The 7500-nt window shown below is 43.3% G+C and overlaps 1 protein-coding gene across 2 annotated transcripts in view; it reads right to left on the reverse strand.

The window, feature by feature from the left end:
* The window catches only part of LOC143022785 (calcium/calmodulin-dependent protein kinase kinase-like), a 745076-nt gene that overhangs the window by 527376 nt on the left and 210200 nt on the right, over positions 1–7500 (reverse strand). The gene's annotated exons all lie outside the window — the stretch shown is intronic.

Below are 7500 nucleotides of genomic sequence, written 5' to 3' on the forward strand. Positions count from 1 at the left end.
TGTGTGTGTGTGTGTGTGTGATTCACCATGGTCTTGGATCACATGTTGGACTCGTGATCGACAGCTATTTTCCTACCGAAAGAGCTCAGAGCTCATATATGACCAATCTATGGGTAATGCTGTGATCTTACACGCACACACACACACAACTCCCCGCCCACGAGAGTTGAAGTAACGATCCGCAAAGCAGTGATACTGAAGTTATTTCAGCCCTGGGCGGGATTCGAACCCGGACCGCCGTTGTGGCAGCCGGTAACTCTACCACTGCGCCACGATTCGTGTATTGTGTGTGTGTGTGTGTGTGTGTGTGTGTGTGTGTGTGTGTGTATTCGCCTTGGTCTTTGGATCACATGCTGGACTCGTGATCGACAGCTATTTCCCTACCGGAAGAGAGTTCAAAGCTCGTATGACCGATCTATGGGTAATGCTGTGACCTTACACGCACACACACACACAATTCCCCGCCCACGAGAGTTGGAGTAACGACTCGAAGCGCAGCGATACTGATATTTCAGCCCTGGGCAGGATTCGAACCCGACCGCCGTAGTGAGAGTCAGACTTTATCAACCATGCCACCATGTTGTTGTGTGTGTGTGTGTGTGTGTGTGTGTGTGTGTGTGTGTGTGTGTGTGTGTGTGTGTGTGTGTGTGTGTGTGTGTGTTCATGAATGCGTGCATGTACGCATGTATATACTCGTAGATGTGCATGTACATATGCGTGTTTCGTGTGCGTGTGCCGGGGTACGATGGACTCGCCTACATGCGAGTACATTCGTGTAACCTTGCGTGCGTGCGTGCGTGCGTGTGTGCGTGCTGTGGCATATTTTTCATACTGTGATAAACAACCAAACCTCATGACCTTCCAAACCTTCGTATCTCTCTTCCCTCCCCCTTTTCCTCCTTATCCTTATATTGTACTTCTGTTTTTTTTTTTTTTTTGTCCTTCCTTCCTTCTTGTCTTTACCCTTTCCCATCCCTTCCCCTTTCTTCCCATCTTTCCTTCCTTTTTATTTTCCCTTTCTCCTTTTTTTTAATCGCTACTCAAAGAAAAATTCCTATTACTTTTAACCTCCACTATCCCTTATTTCTTTTCCCCTCCTTCAATCTCTATTTTGCTACCTCTATGACTCCATCTCTTCGTGCTATTTGTCCCCATCATGGAAAGAAGCGCTGGTTCTCGCCAGAGAAATACGAAAACCTTTCCTTTCTCTTCCCTTCCTCCCCGTCCCCTCCACCAACTCGACGACCACAAGTTCACGTTTGCTCCAAGAATTTCCTGCGAAGAATATAGATAAAAAGAATAAGAAAAACAAGAAGACCAAGAAGAAGAAGAAGAAGATGAAGAAAAAGCCATGATGAACGAAGAAGAAGGAGAAAAAAAAAAAAAGAGAGAGAGAACAAGAAGAATAAGAATAAAAAGAAGATGAAATAAGAGGAAGAATTCCCGCCGAACTCCCGCGGGCGAGATGCGACCTTGAGATTTGGTGGAAGAGTTCAGCACATCATTGTTGACAAACTCTCCCTCCTCCCCCTTCCCCCCTCCACTCCCTCTCCCCCGCCCCCACGTTCTTCACCCTTCTCCAACAAACTCAGGCGCTTGAATTTTCCAACTAAAGAACAGAGTTCTCTTTAAGTGAAGACTTCTGGGAATTCCTAAATTTCATAACGTTTCTTTACAAATATTGGGTAGTTTTCAGGAATTTCAGATGGAGAAAAATCTATATGTTGTGATGGTAAATTCACTTATAAGAATTATTACTTCTTGCTGCGTTATCTAAAAGAAATAATGAAACTAAATAAAATGAGCCCACTTAATTCCAGACCTGGGCGCGTTACCGCCGGAGAGGTACACGCAGTAACGCTAGGGGTAACGCAAGTGCCCAGCTCTGGTTATTTTATGTTTTAGAATAGGGAATACTAATGGTGTAGTTTAGTTCTTATTTCATTGAGAATATTCGTAAGAAATAAATACTTGTCAATTTATTTTTTCATCAAAATCAGTCTAAAGGAAATTAAAATCGGTAACGCTCTCCTTATTTCTTTATAATCATTCATAAATTGTTTAATATGGCCAGCCAAACCCTTAGCCAAACCTCCTCACCATAATCACAGTTATGACTGCATTACTTCAAAATTGGTTTCCTACCCGGTACAAAAAATGTGCTCATTTGAGTTTCAGTCAAATTCTCCACCACCACATTGCTTAAGCCAAAAGTAATGCAGCAAAACACAGGTACTACACAGCAGGACCCCACAGAAATACATGAAATATTTATTCTACCACAAATTCCACACATTATTTTTAATGTAACGAAAGAACTTATGTGTTTATATTTTCCTTTCTTTCCCTTACAACTCCCTGACCTTCCTCCCACTCCTCATCCAATTACTCCCTCAGTATTTTTTACCTTTCACATTGTACACACCTTCTTCCTCATTCTTTTTCTGCAAAGGTCATTAAATTTCTTATTGAACCTCTCTATGACTCCATCTCTCCCATACGAAATTGTCCCCATGGATAGAAGCGCTGGTTATCGGCAACGAAAGACAATATTATCCTCTTCCCTCGCCTCACCTCCACTACTGTCTTCTCTCCACTTCCCCCCCCCCACATGCCTCCTCTCTTCTTTGTCTTACTCTTGTATTCTCTCCTCTTTCCCCTCCCTCCCCTTCCCTTCAATCTCCTTTCCCATTCCCTCTCCTTTCCTTTCTTATTCTCTCCCTCCCTTCCTCTCTTCTTTCCGCTCTTTCTCCACATGCTTCCTTTCTTCTTCCTCTTTATCTTATATTCCCTCCTCGTTTCCCTGCCTCCCCTTTCCCTTCCACCCTTCTCCTCTTTTACCCTCCCTTTCCCCCACTCTCCTATCCCATTCCTATCTCTTTATCTCTCTTCTTCTCCTCTCCCTTTTTCCTCTTTCAGCTCTTTTCCTTTCGCCACACTTATTCTCTGTTCTTCTCCTTTCCTTCCCTCCTCTCTCTTTCTCTTTCTGCTCTTTTCCTCTCTGTTCTTTCCCCCCCTTGTTCTCCTCCTCTCTTTCCCTGCTCACTCTTTCCCTTTCTGCTCTTTTCCTCCCTCTGTTCTTTTCCTCCCTTTTCTCTTACTTTCGTTCCCTTCTCTCTCTTTCCCTTCCTGCTCTTTTCCTCTCTGTTCACTTCCTCTCTTTCCCTGCTCACTCTTTTCCTTTCTGCTCTTTTCCTCTCTGTTCTTTCCCTACCTGTTCTCTTACTCGCCTTTTCTCCTCTCTCTTTCCCTTTCTGCTCTTTTTCTCTCCCTCCCTCCTTACTCCTCCTCCACTCCTCCCTAACTCCTCCTCTTCCTCTGGAGGGATCAGTCCCAACGTAGTCTGACAACAGGAGTAAGGACAGCCCCCAGTACGTCCCATAACTCAGATAAGAATTATCAAGTCGGATTCCCTTCCCTTGTACAATCCCACAATTGTTGTCACTCTCCATAACATTTCGTTCATTCAGTGGCAAAACGTGTTGCCCTTGACCGTATCGATATGAAACCAGAGACGATACTTTTTACCACGACTGTACATCAACCCCTTCCCTACTTTACGAGGACCTCGACTGACTAATCGCATTAACCACACTTACGAGTATGAACGAGTCAATAAATCAGTGAACAAGTAACAGAAATGAACATACGAATGAATAGTTAAGTTGATGTAAGACAAAAGTAAATAGTGAGAGAGAGAGAGAGAGAGAGAGAGAGAGAGAGAGAGAGAGAGAGAGAGAGAGAGAGAGAGAGAAGTGAGAGGGGAAACAAAATCGTGAAAAAATATATACAGAAAATGATGAAATACACGACAAACTACAACTCCTACACCACGTCTACCTTTCCCTTGAGCCCCACCCTCCTCCCTCCCGATCCCTCCCTTTTCATGACTCGACCCTTTCTGGCTCAGGTTGATCTGCATCACTGAGTCTGTAAGGCTTGTCTACTCCTACGTCCAGGTTGTAATCAAACCTTTCCACTCGCCCCAGACCATACAGGATTAACGTCTGTCCCTCCTCTCCTTCTTTTCCTTCCTCCTTACTTCCTTACCTATTCCCCTCCTTCCTTCCCTCATTCCTCCCTTACTTTCATTCTTCCTTCCGTTCTTCCTTACCTCCCTCTTTTCTTTCCTTTCCTTTTTCTTTCCTCCTTTCCAGCCCTCTTTCCCTCTTTCCTTCCCTCCTCCATCCCTTGCTTTCTTCCTTCTATTCTTCCTTCATATCTTTCTTCGTTTTTCCTTCTTTCCCTCCCTCCCTCCCTCCTTCCTTCCTCATTTCGCTTCTTCCTTTCTTCCCTTTTTTCCTTCTTCCCCCTTCCTTCCCTCCTTCCTTCCTTCTTTCTTTTTCTGTGATCTTTCCAGGTTCCACACTTCAGTTTACGATACCGCGCATCCCTCAAAGGCCAGAAACAGAGCCACTTGCATCCTCAAGGCATCAGACTGTCAAACTGTGAATTACCGCATCCCCTTGTCCCGTTTCGAGTGCCACTTCAGTGCCCTCCTTGACGTGGGAGGTGTCCACCAACACCTTTGCTACAAAGACGCGCACGGCAGACTCTCTTTGGCCAAATCCCGGGCGCTTTTAGGTCCCTTAGCAAAAGGGATGCTGTTGGCACACACGATGTATTCTATTTTAATTAAAGTCAGGCTTTAATGTAATGTAATGTAATGTAATGTAATGTAAAGTCAGGCTTTAATGTAATGCAGATGATTTCTTAGCTTGTATATCTTTCCCTATATCAATCCAAATCGAAACATTTGGATTGATATAGGGAAAGATAAACAAGCTAAGAAATCATCTGCAAATGCCTTGAAAGAACCATGCATACAAATATATATATATATATATATATATATATATATATATATATATATATATATGTGTGTGTGTGTGTGTGTGTGTGTGTGTGTGTGTGTGTGTGTGCGTGTAGTTATATGTGTGTGTGTGTGTGTGTGTGTGTGTGTGTGTGTGTGTGTGTGTGTGTGTGTGTGTGTGTGTGTGTGTGTGTGTGTGTGTGTGTGTGTGTGTGTGCGTGTGTCTATTGCAAAACTTCGATGATCATTGTTTTAGTGTAACAAATTTAAACTGTTCGTATAGAAAATGGGGGAAACATGGAGAGGAGAGGAGGAGGGGAAAAGAAGTGATAAAAAGGCTGAGGGTAGGGAAGAATGAAAGAGAAGGAGAACGAGAGGAAGAGAGAGCAAAAGTAGAGCCAGAAGAGAGCGTGGGTGGGAGGGGATCATTAATGTTATGTTAGCAATAACCAGCGCTTCTATCCTTGAGGTCAATATCACACCGAAGAGGTAGAGTCAGTGGCTGGTAAATGGGATATTTAAAGAGGGATAGTAGATAGAAGGGATAGTAGAAGCTAAGACTGATCAGAATTCTTTACTGAAATGATTAGTCTTCAATTAAAAATATGCTATGTGTCTCTAATCCGTAGGGGTGGCACTCTATATATATATATATATATATATATATATATATATATATTCTTTGAGGCATATTGAATTGTATGCAACAGCAAATTGAGCTCTGATGAGTTTCCGATGAAGAGTTTCAAGTCTTCTAAAGATCTCTCTAGCATGGAGAGGTAAAGAAAAAACCAAGTTGCCGATAGAAGCCATCTAATGGGTAGAACAGGATACAAGACGTTTCGCTAATCACAGTTAGCATTTTCAATTGTGACAATAGCAAAGAAATGGATGATTATAAATACAGAAGGTAAACACTAGGAAAGATTACAATGAAATGACCGCTTATAAGTGTTTACCTTCTGTATTTATAATCATCCATTTCTTTGCTATTGTCACAATTGAAAATGCTAACTGTGATTAGCGAAACGTCTTGTATCCTGTTCTACCCATTAGATGGCTTCTATCGGCAACTTGGTTTTTTCTTTACCTCTCCATGCTAGAGAGATCTTTAGAAGACTTGAAACTCTTCATCGGAAACTCATCAGAGCTCAATTTGCTGTTGCATACAATTCAATATGCCTCAAAGAAAATATTTTGCCGCGTTACTCCAATATATATATATATATATATATATATATATATATATATATATATATATACATATGTGTGTGTGTGTGTATATTAAATTAATCACACTAGACACAAATAAATGACGCTGATAAAAGCAGAACAAAAAGAAAAACAAACAAACGAGGCGTGGCGCGCATGATGTCCCAGCGGGGAGGCGCGTCAAGGGTCAGAAGAATCCTGATGGGCGCGCAGCTCAATAGGAAACGCACCTTGGGAATCGGACGGAAAACGTCAAAATGAAAAGAGGGAAGGTGAAGTAGGGAGAGAGGGGGGAAAGACGGGAGGAGTGCAGTGCAGGAGGGGAGAGAGGGAGGAGGATAAGGAAGAAGGAAGAGAGGAAGGAAGGAAGGAAGAGAGGGAGGTCTGTTTGTACAAGCAATCACAAGAAACATTATCCGAGTGTTGAAAACTCGCTTTAAGATGAACCCAACATATCCCTCTACTAATAAAACAGTTACACGTTCACGTAAATGTACACGCTCATGCATACTTCTACATTCACACACACACACACACACACACACACACACACACACACACACACACACACACACACACATTGTTAAACCATACGTCTTTAAAATTTTCTTCTAAATGACATGATTTTTTTGTCATCCCTACAGAATTATGGCTGGTTTACTGGATGGGTGGTACCGCGTTGGTTTGCTAGCTCAGTGGTTTTGAGGTTGGTCCCCACATTGGGCTATAAACCATCATAACACTGCAAGTCGGCAGTGTGTGTGTGTGTGTGTGTGTGTGTGTGTGTGTGTGTGTGTGTGTGTGTGTGTGTGTGTGTGTGCGTGTGTGTGTGCGCGCGCGAGTGCATATGTAAGGTCACAGCATTACCCTTAGAATATGAGGTATGTAGCTCTCATCCGATGATGCAGTGTGTGTCAATCACGAGCCCAGCACGTGATTTAAGACTATTTGGAGCACGTTATGGAAATGAGGTAAGACATGTGACGGCATGACGCATCAGGGATCAGGAGACTTCGCTCCTTCCTCCGTATGACATCAGGAGACGTTTCGGTCACTCTATTTTATTCGTCTCTTTAATCTCCCCCTTCCCCTCTCCCCATTACCTTTATCTCATCTCTTCATCCCACAGGAACAAGGGAATCAACCCCCTTAGCATAGTGACGCCCTTTAGGTACTTTATTCTGGCGAACGGCAGACCATTTCATTCCCTTCGAAGGAAGGTCAACACGATGTAGAGATTTGGGCTTGATCGACTGACCCCTTCAGCATTACGAAGGGCTTTCCTACCTTCGTCCTGCCTGTGGACAGACGATTTCATTCACGTTCTGAGGCTCTGCGGGTTGGTGGAATCTTTCCATCTATCAATAACGACGCTAATTCAAGCCCTCAATTCCGTCCCAGACACCACCAGACAGGGCTACATTCTACGGAAAAATACCGCGATTGACCGCCTCTTCCAGTCTTCACCAGACAAG

Source organism: Oratosquilla oratoria, chromosome 1, assembly GCF_046742065.1.
Source record: "Oratosquilla oratoria isolate Oo_2021 chromosome 1, ASM4674206v1, whole genome shotgun sequence".
Lineage (NCBI taxonomy): Eukaryota > Metazoa > Arthropoda > Malacostraca > Stomatopoda > Squillidae > Oratosquilla > Oratosquilla oratoria.